At 44.4% G+C, this 15772-nt stretch overlaps 1 protein-coding gene across 1 annotated transcript in view; it reads right to left on the bottom strand.

Annotated features, from left to right (window-relative positions):
• Window positions 1–15772, bottom strand: part of SH2D2A (SH2 domain containing 2A) — a 333990-nt gene that overhangs the window by 41519 nt on the left and 276699 nt on the right. The window lies entirely within an intron of this gene.

Raw genomic sequence — 15772 nt, 5'->3', positions numbered from 1 at the left:
ACTTGAGCAGGACCACCTAAGGTTCCGTAATCAACTCAAGACCTTCCTTTTCGCTTCTGCTTTCTCTCTCCCTCTACCTTTCTGATATCCCTGTCTGCTGCGCATACTGGTTACCTGGCCACCCTCTGAACTTACGGGACCAGGCTCCTGCACAACCAGTTTCCCTTGCACTGGCTCCGGGCCTCCCAACCACTTAAGGAACTGTATCTGCAACCCTACAGTCCCCTGACTCCCTGCACTTATGAGCCACCTCCCGGCAGCACTTACGAGTTACTTGCACTCCTCCCTCTTTTCCTCCCCTATCACTTCTCCCCCCCCCCCCACTTGCACAATCTGAATGATACAAGGCCTAGTAAGATCATTGTCTTGTCCTCCTTCTGTCCTCCCTTCCTTGTCTTGTCACGCCTAGAAACACTTGTGTACAGGTGCGTTATAAATGACTTATCATATTATATCTTTGGCACCCCCAGGCAAACCAAGCAATGGAAAAAAAACTGCCCGCGCTGCTTTGCTCGCAACAGCAGCCAGGAAGAGTTAGGGTTGTTATGGAAAAGATGGAGTGGAGCGACGGAACCGGGCGGAGGAGCTCATATTGTGGTGGGGTTGAGGGGCTGCATTTGGGGGTAGGGTGCATGGGAGGAGGGAAAATCGTAGAGCCCGTAGAGGGCGGATGTGCAGAGCACTCGGGTTGCTCCGGACCCAGGCTTGCATTGGTCGATTCAGCCTGGGTTTGGGGCGACCTGATTGGCTTCTGCACCTGCCGAGGCTGCTAATTACGCTTAATAGACCTGGCCCGAGAGCCATACTGGGTTTTAAAGGCCCTGAAGACTGGGTTAGAGGCCCAAGCTCAGTGAGCATGATTGACGTGGTTTATGGGCCCATAACGCCCAACACACCCACTTTGAAGCTATTACAGCCCTCCTCGCTCTTTCATGAGAAAGACGAATTGAGTCAAATTAGTTAAATTAACATGGGTATGCAGGGCCCTGTTGATACTTATTTAATCTGCCTGGGTAGTCGTGAGTAATTGGTTGCAGTGAAAAATACACAGGCCTCATGTAGGTTTAAAAAATCTGCGTGGGCCATTGCAGGGAATTGTCTGCAGGAATGCTTTGCACTGCTAGTAGGCTTGGAATGCGATGTTCTGAATCATCTTTGGGCTATACTGGGTCATATCAATAGTCCAAGGGTTATAACTAAGCTTTGTAGCCCTAGCCTGTGGTCTGTACCAGAAGTTATCGGGCATACGGGCTCAAAACGCTCGGTATGACCTGAGGGCATGGTCTATAATGCTATTAGTGTACCTGTTGTCATTAAATTAGCAGAAAAAATAATAATTTAGAAAATTCTTAGTGTGGTTAGCTTCAGGCTTTTGACCAGCACGTGGACATATTTCAATTGTTTTGCCCCTCATTGCTTCCTTCACATTTTAACCAAAACTCCAAACAGTTATACCCTGCAAATCTTAGTAGTAATGTAACTTACATGAATTTGCAGTGTGAATAAGAATTAAGTGTTTAAGATATGGTAATCTAGTTTTAGGTGCAGAGGAGAAATAAGTCAACCCTGGCATATGAGTTGAAAAACTGGTACAGAACAAGAAAAAGTTTCCTGTTGGGGAACTCCCGTCCTCCGCACACTGTCTTTAGGCCCAATAATGTGGCCAAACTCTTAAGTAAGTCAGTGCTTAAGGAGTAAATAGTCATACAATCTTTTGTATATTTCAATTACAATTCAACAACAATTTTAAGTCACAGATATGGCTTTGAAGCAGTTTTTCATAAAATACAGTTTGTATTTATTATTTAGGCCCAACACGTTTCAAAATATTGTCTCTCTTCATAAGGGGCATGTTTCTGATCAACTGTACAAAATAATTCAGATAGTATAATTTTAGTAAATCAAAATATCATTTGGTCATACCAATCTTATTGCACATAACTTTCGAACAGCGACTCCAATTTAGAAATCCTTAGTAATGCTCACAGTACTAGTAAGGAGACACGAGAAGAATCTCTGAATTTATCAATCTCTATATTACAACATAGTAAATAGACATAGAAGTAAGTAATTGCTAACCTTTAAGAAGGTCAATCCAACACCAAAGTGGGTGGTCATTATGCTAGTCTTCATCTTTGGTAGGCAGTCAATACCTATTGTGATTCCAAACAAAGGTGATGTGTGCACTGTGACTCCCACGGCAGACCGCAGGTGGCCAGGAAACCCCAAAACAACTGTGGACTGCGAGAGAAGTTGCGCGGGTGGTAGGGAAGGTGCTGAGGCTCGAACCAAAGGATTCAGAGACTGGGAAAAACAAGAAAGTGTTGAATATAGGGTCTGGGGCCCTGAAATATAAGAAGTAGAGAGAGAAACATTTGTGGGATGGATAAGCATCTAAAGCATTTTTCATAGTCACAGTACCTGGCAGGAGAGTACACCAGGTGGACTGTTCACAGAAGATAGAAAGTGTGACTCTGTGATCTGCACCCATAAAAGTATCATTATCGCTCCTCATAGTCACAGTACCTGGCAGAGAAATGAGCCAGGTGGGCGGTGAATCCAAGAGAGAGTAAGGGGAAGGAAAGCATTACCCCTGATATGGAGCTGTGGTCATTAATCTTCACAGTTACAATACCTAGACAAGTGGTAGCCAGGTTGGTGGTGAAACCAAGCTGAGAAGAACCTGCGGGAGTCATTCCCCCTGGTAGTTATCAACATTGTAAAAAGAAGCCAAGTGAAGGGAGTCATTCTCTTGATACTGTGAGAACTCTGAGGAAGACATGGGGAAGGGAAACACTTCCCCCAGGAGTTGTGAACATTGCCGAAGAAGCCAAGAGGAGAGAGTCATTCTCTTGGCAGTACAAAGAGCCTAAGAAAGTCCAGGGTAAGAAAGTTAAATATCCTGGCTTTGGGAAAAATACTGCGAACCCTGAGGAAGGTTACAGGGAGGAAATCATCCCCCTAACACTGTGAGGATACAGGAGTTTATTTTCTATGTGCCTTGGTGGAGAGTTTTGAGACTTTTCTGCTGTGCCCTTGAAGAAGAACATTTCCTTTTTCCTACAGGTGAACCTTGAGGTATCATCCAGAAGAGGGGAATCTTTCTTCTGGATCACGAAGATCACCCCTTTTTCCTTAGTTGATTTAGAGTTTAAGGGAAGGAAATAGGTTTTGACACAACAGTGGACTATTTGGTTTTGACAAACCACCTGACAGAATCCTTAGTTTGTTTGAGGCAGGGAAACCCCTCTCAGAAATAGGGACAGGTGGGGTTTTTTCCTTTTATTTTGATCTTATAAAAGTCTGTAGCCAAAAGCATGCCACCTGCGTCCGTATCCTACTTCTACACCCTTACAGTGTCAAATACTGGTCTTACTGAGCACAGTCAACTCAAGTGGTCTTACAATTGCAAGTAGTTGCGTTACTGGATATAGCTAGTACAAGTATCCCTACATTTTTAAATACTGGAACTATTGGGCATAACCAACGTAAGCTTTGTTGCAGTGGAAAATACTGACCTTCTTGCACTGGAAAAAACTGCCCTTACTGGTGCTGCCAGCACAAATGCTCTTACAGTGGTAAATACAGGTCTTGCTGGGCACAGTTTTAGCGTGGCAAATGATGGCCTTACTGGGTGCAGTAACTTCTAGCATTACTGGCCACAGACAACCTGAGTGTGTTCTTGCAGTGTCGTGACTGGCATATACTGACAAAGCCAGCATTATAATGTCTTATTGTAGTAGCGAAGTGGAAGAAAGTGGACATTGTTGGAGTTGGCGAGCTACTGTGACTTTAACATTTGTGTTGCTTGCTGAGCTCTGCCCCGCCTTGCTGGAACACCTGATTATGCCTTTAAATCCTCCTCCCTCCGTGAAGCGGAGCGAAGTGGAGGAAAGTGTAGTTTGTTGGAGTTTGTTGGAACTCATTGTGCGTCCAAGGGAGAAAAAGAACTAACTCACCGGCACGCTTTGTGCAAAAACCCGACAGGTAAGGTGTTGTGTGAGTACCACAGACATTAATGATTGCCTGGGGGTTGACAAGGTTGCAGAGCCGCTGTCTCTGGCGAGAGAATTGCAGGCCTCCCATAAAATTCGGGGAGCAGAAAGGTTTGAAAGATATGGGGGATGTAAATGCCTAAGAGCGACCAGCTGTATGGGATGAGCCTGAGTCGGGTACGGTTGAAATGGAAAATCTGATAGGGGTCCCCAGAGGTCCCGGCTTGGGGAAAATATATGAGGAAGAGATGGGTGAGCAACTACAGGAGTTCCAAAGTGAATAAGATGAGAGGCAGTGGTCTATCCACTCTCCGGAAAAATCTCTGAAAAACTCAGAACTAGCAGCCCAACTATCCAAGGAACTAATGGCCCTTACAAGTAAAATGGCCCAGCAAAAACGGAATTGTTTATGCTGTGTGAAGGATCGGTTGCTAGCTTGGATAAATCCCTGATAAGAGCAGATAAAAATGCAGAGATGCTAGAATGGGCAAATGAAGTGGAAGGAAACTGCTGTCCTGAAAGTACTCTGGGTGTTGAAATGAAATTAGTCCAACAGCAAACAGATCATCCAGTAGTGTAGGCTCCATTTAAACAACAAAGCCAAGACCTGCTGGGGTCTCAGGAAGGGATAGGCCCCGGTGTGAGGGCAGGTAAACAAAACAAAAAGGTGGTCCATTGGGGCTCCTCCTCCAATATCGAGGATGAAAATATGGGTAGGGGCGGCTGGGGTGTGATTCATCTGTCCCCTCTTCTGCCTCCTCGCACCTAGATACTCAGAGCCCATTTTGGCAAGAAAAGAACCAATGGAAATGGGAGAGACCATCAAGAGTTGAGGAGAGAAAATGTTTCCAACAGATGGTGATATCATCTGTATCCTCCTCATTAACACCCTTTACGAAATTGTACGAGTCCATATACAACTCTATGCAAGAGCAGTGTACGCAAATGACAGCAATATTTAACATAATGATGGGACTCAAGGTTTTGGTGACAACGGTGGAACTGTGTCTAGATAAAGAAGCACAAAACTCCCTCCAGTGGCAAAGCCACCTTTGTGACCTAGCAAGGAGAGAATCTTCGGACAAGTCTTTGCTAATGGATGAGATCTCAATATCAACAACTGAATCCAGCTATGGTGGATCCCCCGCCGGCTTCCTCCCCTTCCTGCTACCTTAGTAGATAAGAATGGGCAGAAATTGAGAATCAAATTGCCCAAGTTACACAATCGAAAGTACCTTGAAGCAAAAATGGACAGAAAATTGACATCTGCCTTCAGCATGAGTTGAAAATGCTCGATTTAGAACAATGGAAGAAAAACAAAAAGACATTTCCAGAGTGTCAAGTGCAAGAAAAACTCTCCAGGAACCGGACCTTGTTAGAAAGAGAGACACAACACTGGATGGTAGGAACCAAACACAGAAAAAGAGAGAACTATGAAGCTGTGAAGCCGCTGTAAAAATGGTCAGCCCAAAGAAATATTTAGAAAGAATCATTGCAGGGCTCAGTGTTCCGATCTTGAATAGGAGGAATGTCCTGAAACTATTCCATTATATAACACCACTCCAACAGGTAATTTCGGAGGACATCAACGTAGTTGAATTTGTATTGGAGAAGAGGATGGACTCGGTCATAATGCATCTGGCCTCACAGTTGCGTAAGGAAATTATTTTGAAACAAAACGATAAACTCTTGCCACTAGGGTATGAGTTAAGTGACTACCAAGAGAGGATCAGAGCAAATTGGAAAGAGGGGACTGATAATAACAAAAAAACAAGCGATTCAAGTTATAAAAAAACACTAGTAAATTGCCTAAAAGGGTAATGGAGCAAAAGTCAGATGGAAAGAATGGAATTATTTCTTTCTTAAAAAAGGATCTCATCCCCCTAAAATTTACGGTTGAAAATCCAAAAAAGAAGCAAAAGAATGAAGGAGATTTGGGGAAAGATAAGAAGCAGGAGGAAAGAGCCTGGGATTGGCTGGGGGGGGGGCCTGGGAAATCCTTCTCAGGATTACACTGATTGCCCTAGCATTATTCATAGCCTTCGAGCTGCATCATGGAACACGAGAGGTTTTAGGGCTCTTTTTTCTGAATAAATCTACCATGTTGGATTATTTTGATGTGTTGTGTTTTCAAGAGACATGCCCCCGCTCTGCCCCATTGTGCAAAGGTTATGTGGCATATTTGAATCCTGCTCCTAGAGGAATCACTGGGTGCCCTCACTCAGGTCTTCTGACACTAATAAAAATGCAGACGGGCACAGAGTAACTAGCTACGAGCACCCAAGTCCATATGTGCAAATCTTGAGATTAACAAGTATATCCAAACGGCTGTGAATGATCTATTTTATAGTGAACATATACTGCAGAGTGAATATGTCTAAAGAAATTAAATTCATTGATTCAGTAATGAGACACGTGGACAGGACTATGATACAGTGGGATGACGCCCGGATCATTTTATGTGGTGATTTGAACATTAAACTACTAAACAAAGAAGGAAGTCAATTGAAAGACTCTGAGCGGGATGAACGAGCTTGTAGCTGGATGGCAGCCATGGTCCAGAGAGATTTGCACATGCTCAATACCCAAACAGAAGGGGACATTCCTGGTGCTTGTACTTGGGGGAGAGGTGTACAATCCTCACTTATTGACTACTGTTTCATGTCAAGAAATGTGATGGTGATGGTGGAAAGATTTGAAATATTGAAACAGCAATCAAGTGATCATGACCTATTGGCTATTTTGTTATCTTTAATTGAGCCGGTGAAGTGTCTAGACAGAAGTCAGGAGCTTTCATGGGGTAAGAACAATTTAAGGTTGAAGAAAATGGATGTTGCTAAAGTGGTTAGTCAATATCAAGTCACCTTACAAGCAAATCCCGAAAAGGTAGAGTATCTTTGGATCCTGAAAGATTTTAGTCAGAGAGTGAGTAGTGATGGCAAAGGAGCCTTGACTCCAATTCATGCATATGACATGAGAAGATCAGTTTGATCTGCTAGAAGAGGGATTAGGAGGGATGGCGACACATCAAAGAAGCAAAGGATCCAGAAAGTACGACAAAAATATTGAAATTGGCTAATTGCGACTATAATAGTGAGAGCACAGATGGATGGGGAGAACATGTTAAAAGCTGTATGTGCTAGAAATATGAGAAGAACTCTATGGGGGTTGATAAACAATGGTGGGACTTTTATATCAGCCCATACCATGATCTCAGTAACGGAAAAGAGATGGGTGTCTCACTATACTACCCTGTTTGCTGATCCTGGGCTAGTAAAGAAAGAGGGGGAATACCTTCATGTACGAGATGGGAATTAGCTTTTGATGAGGAAAAGGCAAGACAAATGATTGGTAGTCTGAGTTCCTCGAGAGCTGCGGGGCACGATGGGCTATCAAATCAGGAATTGAAAGAAAATAGGGAACAGTGGGGTAAATTGTTGGTCTCCATGTTTACTCAGATTATTGCGGAACAAACAAGTACCAGTCTCTTGGCAGGAAGTGAACATAGTACCTGTTTTCAAGAAGGGTGATAGGGCGGATACGAAGAACTACCGCCCTATCGCCCTGTTGGACTCATTGGGTAAATTGTTTGCAACCGCCTTATTACGAGATTGAAAGGCATGGGCTGGCAGCAGTGGAATTGTAGACCCAAGGCAAATGGGTTTTGTTAAGGGAGTAGGTGCTACCCTCAATTTCTTTATTGTTAATATCTTGAAAGAGAGGGCCCTAGACTCTAAAACATCTGTCTACATGGTCTTCATGGACCTAGAGCAGGCTTTCAACAGTGTAATTAGAGAAAGACTTTGGGCTACGCTAAGATACTGGAACTGCCCGGTCGACCTGGGTGAGGCCATGGAGGCCTTATATTCTAATACTTCTGTTAGAATTAGGTTGTCAGCCAAAGACCATTTGTCTAGAATGATCCCTACCTATTGTGGTCTAAAGCAGGGGTGTGCGTTGGTCCATGTTATTCTGCCTCTATATTGCCGATCTAGCGATGTCCCACAAGGATGTGGTGGCCTATGCTCCAAGAATTAATTTGGTTGATGCCCCCTAGGTATTATTTGTGGACGATCTGGTATTTTTGGACGGAATCCCCATTGGCCTCCAAAGAACTGAAGCATTCGCAAAATATCTTATGGTGAACGGAATGAAGGTCGATGTGGGGGAAGTCAAAAATACTAGTCATGGCGACAGCACATAAGAAGAAGGGTGACCAGTTCAAGTGGAGGGTGGGGGTCCAATCCTCAGAAATAGTGGATTCCATGATCTATTTGGGTGTGTTGGTAAACAGAAATTCAGATGATAACGGTCACTACATCCACTTGAGGACAAAACTGCTTACATTGACTAAGCAGGGAAAGGCCCTCCACAGAAAGTATGGGAGGTTCTCTATGGTGCCTCTCATTTCATTCCACAGACAGAAGGTTGCCCAGATCTTCACGTACGGGGAGGAAGCAGTCCTAAATCTATCTTGGAAGATATGGGGGGGATTAGAGGAATTTTTCTGGAAGCGAGTATTAAGGCTTCCAAATTCGTTGCCGATGGACTCAATTAGATATGAATTGAGGCTACAATCCCTGGAATCGTTAGTCTTATGGAAAACAGTGGCCCTGTACATAAATGCTCCCATGAGCCTTCAGCGATTCTCTTTGCCCATCTTTGACCCCCACACAGATGGGCAGGATAAATGTTTGATTAAATGGAGAGGGAAGGTGGAGATGATTGTAGCGGCCAAAGGAATTGAGATGTTTGACTTGGTGAAAAATCCGGCCAAAGTGAGAAAAAAAACTCCAGCAGCTGGATTGGATCACACAGTGGAGAATAGGGGTAAGGACAAAATGAGACGATTACTAGAAATGGAGCAAAAGGGATTAAATAGCTTACCAACATATCTCCAAAAATGTCCTTCGGCAGTACATAGAGATTTCCTTCTTAGATTTCAATTGAATATTTTGAACACAAGAAAGGTCCAATAGGCAAGGAAAAAGATTGGCCTAAGAAATTCCCAATGTAGATATTGTAATGAAGGAGGTAGTGTGAAACACTCTGCCATTTAGTAACCTCTTATAAAACATTAACAGGAGTGAGATTTATATTTCTGGAAGGTCATATGGATTCATGTCAGTCCCTATCGGCAGTGCAATGGTAGGAATGGGTCCTATTAGACGAAAGAATTAGCATGACCATTGCGGTTATGAATTTGCTGGAATTTGTGCTAAAGGAAATTGTGTAAGAGTGGGGGGAACACGTTGAATGGAAAATTGGGGACTGAAAAGCTTTCTTCTGCATTTCGTCATTCCTTGGTTTTCTTTTTTTAAGGTACATAGTTAGGATTTGATGTTTTAGGATGTTAATTTATGTAATGAAGATTAAGTACGGAATTAATTTATTTAAAAGGAGGTTAATGTTAAAGGCTTGATTTTTAAACCAATAAAACATTTAAATAAAAAAGAAATAAATTGTAGTAGTAAAATACTGTCATTTATTGTGTGCACAGGCATCATGAAAATGCATTGGCAAGTGTTCCTTTGTATTGTTGCTGACCTGGCACCTGCATATTATCATGTGTTACTCAACAGGATCATTGTAAAATGTATGGCTTTTTACCGAATTCTTCCCAAAATGATGTTCAGCACAGTTTGTTTTATCTGGGGAGAATCCCCCCACCCTTCCAGAGATAATATTCACCAGCTGCCGCTGTTCTTTCAAGGCCAATTCTTTGCTTAGTTCTGCTGATTGCTTGTTGGTCGATCTGAGTCTGCTCTGTAAACATATTGCTGTGAATTGTTTTTCCAAGAATGGCTTGCATGCTTGTGATTTAGAGGTGTAGTGCATGCTCACCCATGCATACCAGTTCTCTGTTATGCACATGGAGCCGTTCATTAAGAGTTGGAGGGCATTGGGGGTCATTCCGAGTCGGGCAGTAGGGGATACCGGGCACCGGTAAGGAGACCGGTGCCGGTAATCCCCTACCGCCCGATTGCGAGGTCCCCTAACGGGAACCGTAAGGGACGTTTGGTCAGACCAAACATACCTTACGGGTCCCGTTAGGGGACCAGGGCGCAAATAACTGGCTTGCCATTAGCGAGCCCGTTATTTGTGCCCTCCCCAATACCATTGAGCCCTATAGGGGCTCAATTGGAATGGGGAATGGTTTGGTCAATGGGGACTTACCGGTCCCTCCAGGGTCAGAATGGACCGGTTAGTCCCCATTGTACCAAACCGGAGTCGGACCCAGTATGTACTCGGAATGACCCCCATTGTCTGGAATGTATATTTTCTTCCATTGTGCTTGTCCGTGTGCGCCATGGTGTCCATATTTGTTCGCCTTGTTAGTAGGGTACCCTGGTCCCTCCTGTTGACCTGGCCCTTTTGGCGCCTCTGTATTCTCTATGGATAGACTTGGCGCCGGGATGGCTAACATTTTGAAAATTAAATGTGAAGGGTCTGAACGAGCGGATTTAGAACAACAAGACAAACTATATAGAGCATCAGAAAGCAGTGGCGGTGCAAGGGGGCAGTGATCGAAGTGAGCGGGAACGGTCTGGAGCGGTGTTCCACTACCTTTATTTTTATCGGTTTACTTTTTACAACCATCTTCACCATTCTTTGTAGAGTATGTGTCCATTCATGTCCTTGTGCAAGTTTAAAGCTGTAATAGGAGCCTTAGTTACTAATCACTTAGACTATTGTAATGCCCCGGCCGCAACTAATTGTCACATGTTGCACTATGCTTCCGCCTACACTCTCCCCTGCCAAGATCACAGTTCCACTACTGTTTTCAGTACACCTTTACCACTAAAGCATACTTGCCAAAATTCTGTGACCAAAAAGATGTAGGATTTTTGAAGTTTCATAAATAATAATTCCCATCACAATGACATCACAGGAAAATACAAAACATGCATTGTTGGCACCATTGAAGCATTCTAAAACACACAACCCATCAAACAGCACAATATGGAAAGATGTTCAAATGTAAAACATTTATAATTCTGAATGGTAAGTTAACACCAAATTCAATTACCTAACTTCACAGAAGGTGAATATTTATTTATTGCAAGTTGAAAACTGAATGACATGGTGACTGATACACCGCTCAGTCTGATAGGCAGATGCTGTGTTATGATATTACGCTCTGCCACGTGCCTTCACTGGTGGTTCACCTTAGGGTTGTCCCGGCAAGAGTGCAGGACGGAGTCCAGTAGCTGTCAGGTCAGTGGATTGGTCTGAGCCCATTCAAAGTTAATCACCTACCAGCCCACTATACAGACAAATTCATGTGTTGCATGCTGTCCTGGAGCTTGCCTTAGAGTCCCATAAATTACTTGCCACTGTAAAAAGCAGTAGCCTACTGCCTAAATCCGTAGGGTTGGCAGCCGCCACCATCCCCGCCGTTCCAGCTCCCTCCTGGTGCCCAGTGTGACCCCCAGCCTCCCGCTGGTGTTCTATTATCCTCCCCCATGGCACCCAAAGCTGCCCCTGCCACTGTCAGAAAGCTGACCATGCCCTTCTGCAAGATCTGTAAATGAATGATAAGATTTAGAAGATGTGCGCGCGTAGCATTCTCAATCGTAGATACAACACAATGTCAAAACAGGGAGATTTTATTTTTACAGGAATCCTCAAAAGATATTGAATATTTCAGCAGAGTGTAGAGAGATCATTTTGGGAAGTGATTTTAACATGGTACAAGATGTGTCCATGGGGAGGTCAAAGATCTGGCCCAGTCTGGGAGAAGGGTTGGAAAAATGCTTGCTAAAATTAAGATAATTGGTTAATGATTGGTGTTATATGTGTTATCAACTATCAATGCCAGGCATACCTCGAAAACATCTGTTTTTCATTGTCTGCAATTCCGGACCAAGCATGGTCTGGAGGGTTGCTCAGAGAATTCCAGCGGTTAGGGTGACATTTCAAACTTCCAGCCATCACCTCTTGTGTTTCGCTATACCTCTAAAACAACCATGTTTTTCTTTGTATGCGATTCCAGAACAAGCATGGCACAGAGGCGACTATGGTTGCAGTGGCAGTTGACCACTATGGCATTTAATTTATTTGCTGTGCAATCTTGGTCCTCCTTGACATTTCTGTGCCATCAAATTCCCTTGGTTCTCATCCCTGCGGCCCACTTCTAACCACCCTTCCAGTACCGTTTCAGGACTTTTCAAACTAATAGATTTGCCAAAGTCTGCCATGGTCCTCACTCTGCACCTAATATGCATGTGGTGTCCCACAGTATTTTAGTCTATATGACAAGGCCAGTTGCCTGGCCTTGTCAGGAAGGGATGCAAACCTGTTTCAGCCAGGGGTGGGAGGCCTACCAGGGAGAAATCCAGAGCCTTTCCTTCCCCTGAGAAGGACAGCAGCAGTTGAGAGGGCCCCAGTTCCTGTTCCGCCCCCTTGTACCAGTACGTTTTTTTGCAGTACAATGTTGTCTCACGCAATACCCCCTAATCCTCATGCTCGTCAAAGACTTTTGGGGTCATTACACTTTTCCTGGCGAGATACTGGGAAACTGCCCTACCGTTACCGGCACCTGATATCTTGGTATTTCTGGGATATTGCAGGTGCCGCCAATGGTGGAAAATCCCCATTCCATGGAGTCCAACGGGACTCAATGGAGGGGATTGCTGGAATTACTGGCACCGGTAATACCGGTGTGGGCCAGATTTACCTCCAGCTCTTGGTTGGAGGTAAATCAGTGCTCCCACCGGGAAACTTGTGTTATGCTGGTGCTTTAAAAGTGACTTAACGGAATTACTGGCAGTTTTACCGGCACTTTTACTGCACCAGCAAAACTGTAATGGCCCCCTTTATCTTTGTTGCTGAGACAACATGCCAGACCTGGATTGCAGTGAGAACTAGATGCATGACAACAGCCCACCAGTGCCTTATATGACCGGCTGGAGCAATATCCAATGGGAGAGGGAGCAGCACAGGAGCCAAAGCACTCACGTGACGTCAGAGCAAATTGCGCTCTATTTTAGAACACGGCCAGGTGCTCGGCCAGCAACATGGACCAAACTCTAGACCAATGGGGACATGGAAAGGGATTAGAAATCTCAAAACAAGCCTTACCTACCTGGGGTAATACCATCCTAAGGCCTCCTAATCCAGACTGGGACTTGGTAACCCAAGAGCCGCCATTGCTGGATCATGGCAGACCTGCGTGGGAAAAGGGGCGTGGCTTGGCTGCTGTTTAGTAATTTTGCTATGGGCAACACCTCCTGGCAGGGGAAGACAGGGCCCATCTGGCAAGGGAAAGCAGACCAATCGAGCAAGACGGGAAGTACAAAAGGGGTAATTTGAAGCAAGAGGGTGTGGGTTGTTCGTTTGAGGTCAGAGGAAGTGGTGGGGGCAGATCAATAGACCAGCAGGCAAAAGGAAGGTAAAGCGGAGTGCAGAGGTGAATTCTGAATCAGGTGAGGTATTGGTTAGTGAGTGCAAGTGGTACTGCGTTGTGAGTGTGCATCAGAGTGTAAGCAAGTGTGATTAACAGAGGAAGTGTAGGGAGTGAATATGAAGTGTTTATGTGAATGAAAGGAGGGTGTCTGAGTAGGAATTATGGGAGCGTAGCAGTGGTGTGGAGAGGGGCGAGTAGTAATGGTGCAGAGAGGAGAGCAGTAGTAGTGGTGCAAAAAGGGGAGAGCAGTAATACCAGTACAGAGAGGGAAAGGAAGTAGTGGTGAGGAGAGGGGGGAGTAGTAGCAGTGGTGTGGATAAGGGAGAGTACTGGTAGTGTGGAGATAGGAGAGTAGTAGTTTGGAGGGGAGAGTAATAGTAGTTTAGAGGAGGGTGTAGTAGTGTGGAGGCCAGAGTAGTAGTGTGAAGGAAGTAGCAGTAGTGTGGATGAGGGAGTAGTAGTGTAGTAGATGTCACAGATTGCACAAGAAATACTCCAAGCCTCAGAGATGGTTCACAGGTTTTTATGTTATTTCAATGGGTCCTATAGCTGCTCTCTCTCTTTCATCTTAAAAAGCAGCTCCTCCCTAAACCAGGCGTCCCTGGCCAGGGTTAGTAGATAGTGATTATTGACCTCTACTGGCTAAGATCTGACTTATCCTGAATGTGAGAACCTGATGTCAAGGTGCCTTCCAAGTCTAATCTCCCTCAGGGACATCTGAAGACGGTCCCTTCTCTATCCAGCTGTTCTTGTTCTAGTTGGTAGTGCATTGTGCCATACAGACACTCTGCCTGATTCAGTCTTCTTTATAGAATGCTTCCATTCTCCTTTCCCTCTTTCTCACTGCTCTCCTCCTCTTCCACCCACCGATACTCTTTTCTCAGTTCTTCTCTATCCCTCCAATGTCTCACCTTCCTTCTAGGCCTCGCTCCCACCCTCTGATGTTTGTTTGTTTGTTTGTTTTATTCAATTTGTGTGCGCGCCAGACCCAGGGGTAGCAGGGCGCAATGACAAGAAAATGCGAGACTTACAAGGTTACATCATAGCACAGTGTACATTAGAAATTACAGTAGGGTCGCAAGGTTGCATCATAGCACAGTGTGCATTAGAAATTACAGTAGGGTCACACAAATAATTACAAAATATACAAGTTCAAGTAGGTCAATCAGAATTCCAGCTATATGGAATGAAGGTCTAGTGATAAATATCAGTAGGAGGTAGGTAACACCGGTCAACTGAGGTCAGTCGAGGTAAGGAATTGAATGACTTTTTTCCTGAAACAAAGGTAGGGCAGGTCCGCTCTAAGGTCTTGTGGTAGTGAGTTCCAGGTTTTAGCCGCCTTAACCGGGAAACTATTTCCTCCAATAGTAGTGAGTCTAAAGTTCGGTATTGTCAAGCAATTGGAGTTGCCAGCTCTAGTTGGTCTAAGAGATGTTCTCCTGTGGAATTTGTCAGACATGTAACTAGGGGCAGAGTTATTAAGGGCTTTGTGGATCAGTGATAGCATCTTAAGTTTTATTTTGTTCTCCGTGGTCAACGAGTTACAATGTCGACTGGTGGAAGAGATATGGGACCTTTTATTAATGCCTAGTGCTGCTCTCAAGGCATTATTTTGTAATGTTTGTAGTCTTTGGGTTATTTTTTTATTAGCTCCAGAGTATAGAGCATTACAATAATCAATTCTGGAGAGAATTAAGGCTCTAGCCAAGATTAGGCAGCTCTTATTGGAAAGGAATGGTTTACCGGCTCTTATCAGTTTGCACGTGTAGGCCGTAGAGGATGCAAGGGATTTTAGCTGTTTATCAAGTGATAGGGTAGAATCAAGATAGAATCCCAAGGTTTTTACATCCTTGGATACTTGGATGATGTTCCCATCTATGTTGAAAGAGGAGAATTCCTGACCTAGTTTTTTGATATTGGCTTGGGTACCCAGGATAATCAACTCTGTCTTATCATCGTTTAGGCAAAGGCTGTGAGTGGCCATCCATGCCTGGATGATAAGGTATACTTTGTTCACCAATTCCGTGTCTTTGGCATGATCCCCAGTAAGCGGGGAAAGTTAATACTCCATACACCCTACCACCTCCTCCTCCACACTTCTCCCTCCTCCACTCGACTGCTCCCTCTTCCACACTACTACCCCCTTCTCTGTGCTATAACTCCTATCTCCACTCTACTACTTCCTTCTCCACTCTAATACTCCCTTCTCCTCTCTACTACTACAGCTCCACACACCTCCTACTCAGACACCCCCTTTCAGTCACATAAACTTCAAATTCACTCCTGACACTACCTCACCTAACCACACACTTTCCCGCACACTCATAAGGCAGTACCACCTTCACTCACTACCCAATAGCTCACTTTC

The sequence above is a fragment of the Ambystoma mexicanum genome, chromosome 1p (assembly GCF_040938575.1).
Source record: "Ambystoma mexicanum isolate Mex_15411 chromosome 1p, UKY_AmexF1_1, whole genome shotgun sequence".
NCBI lineage: Eukaryota > Metazoa > Chordata > Amphibia > Caudata > Ambystomatidae > Ambystoma > Ambystoma mexicanum.
This window is presented reverse-complemented; position numbering and strand designations above follow the sequence as displayed.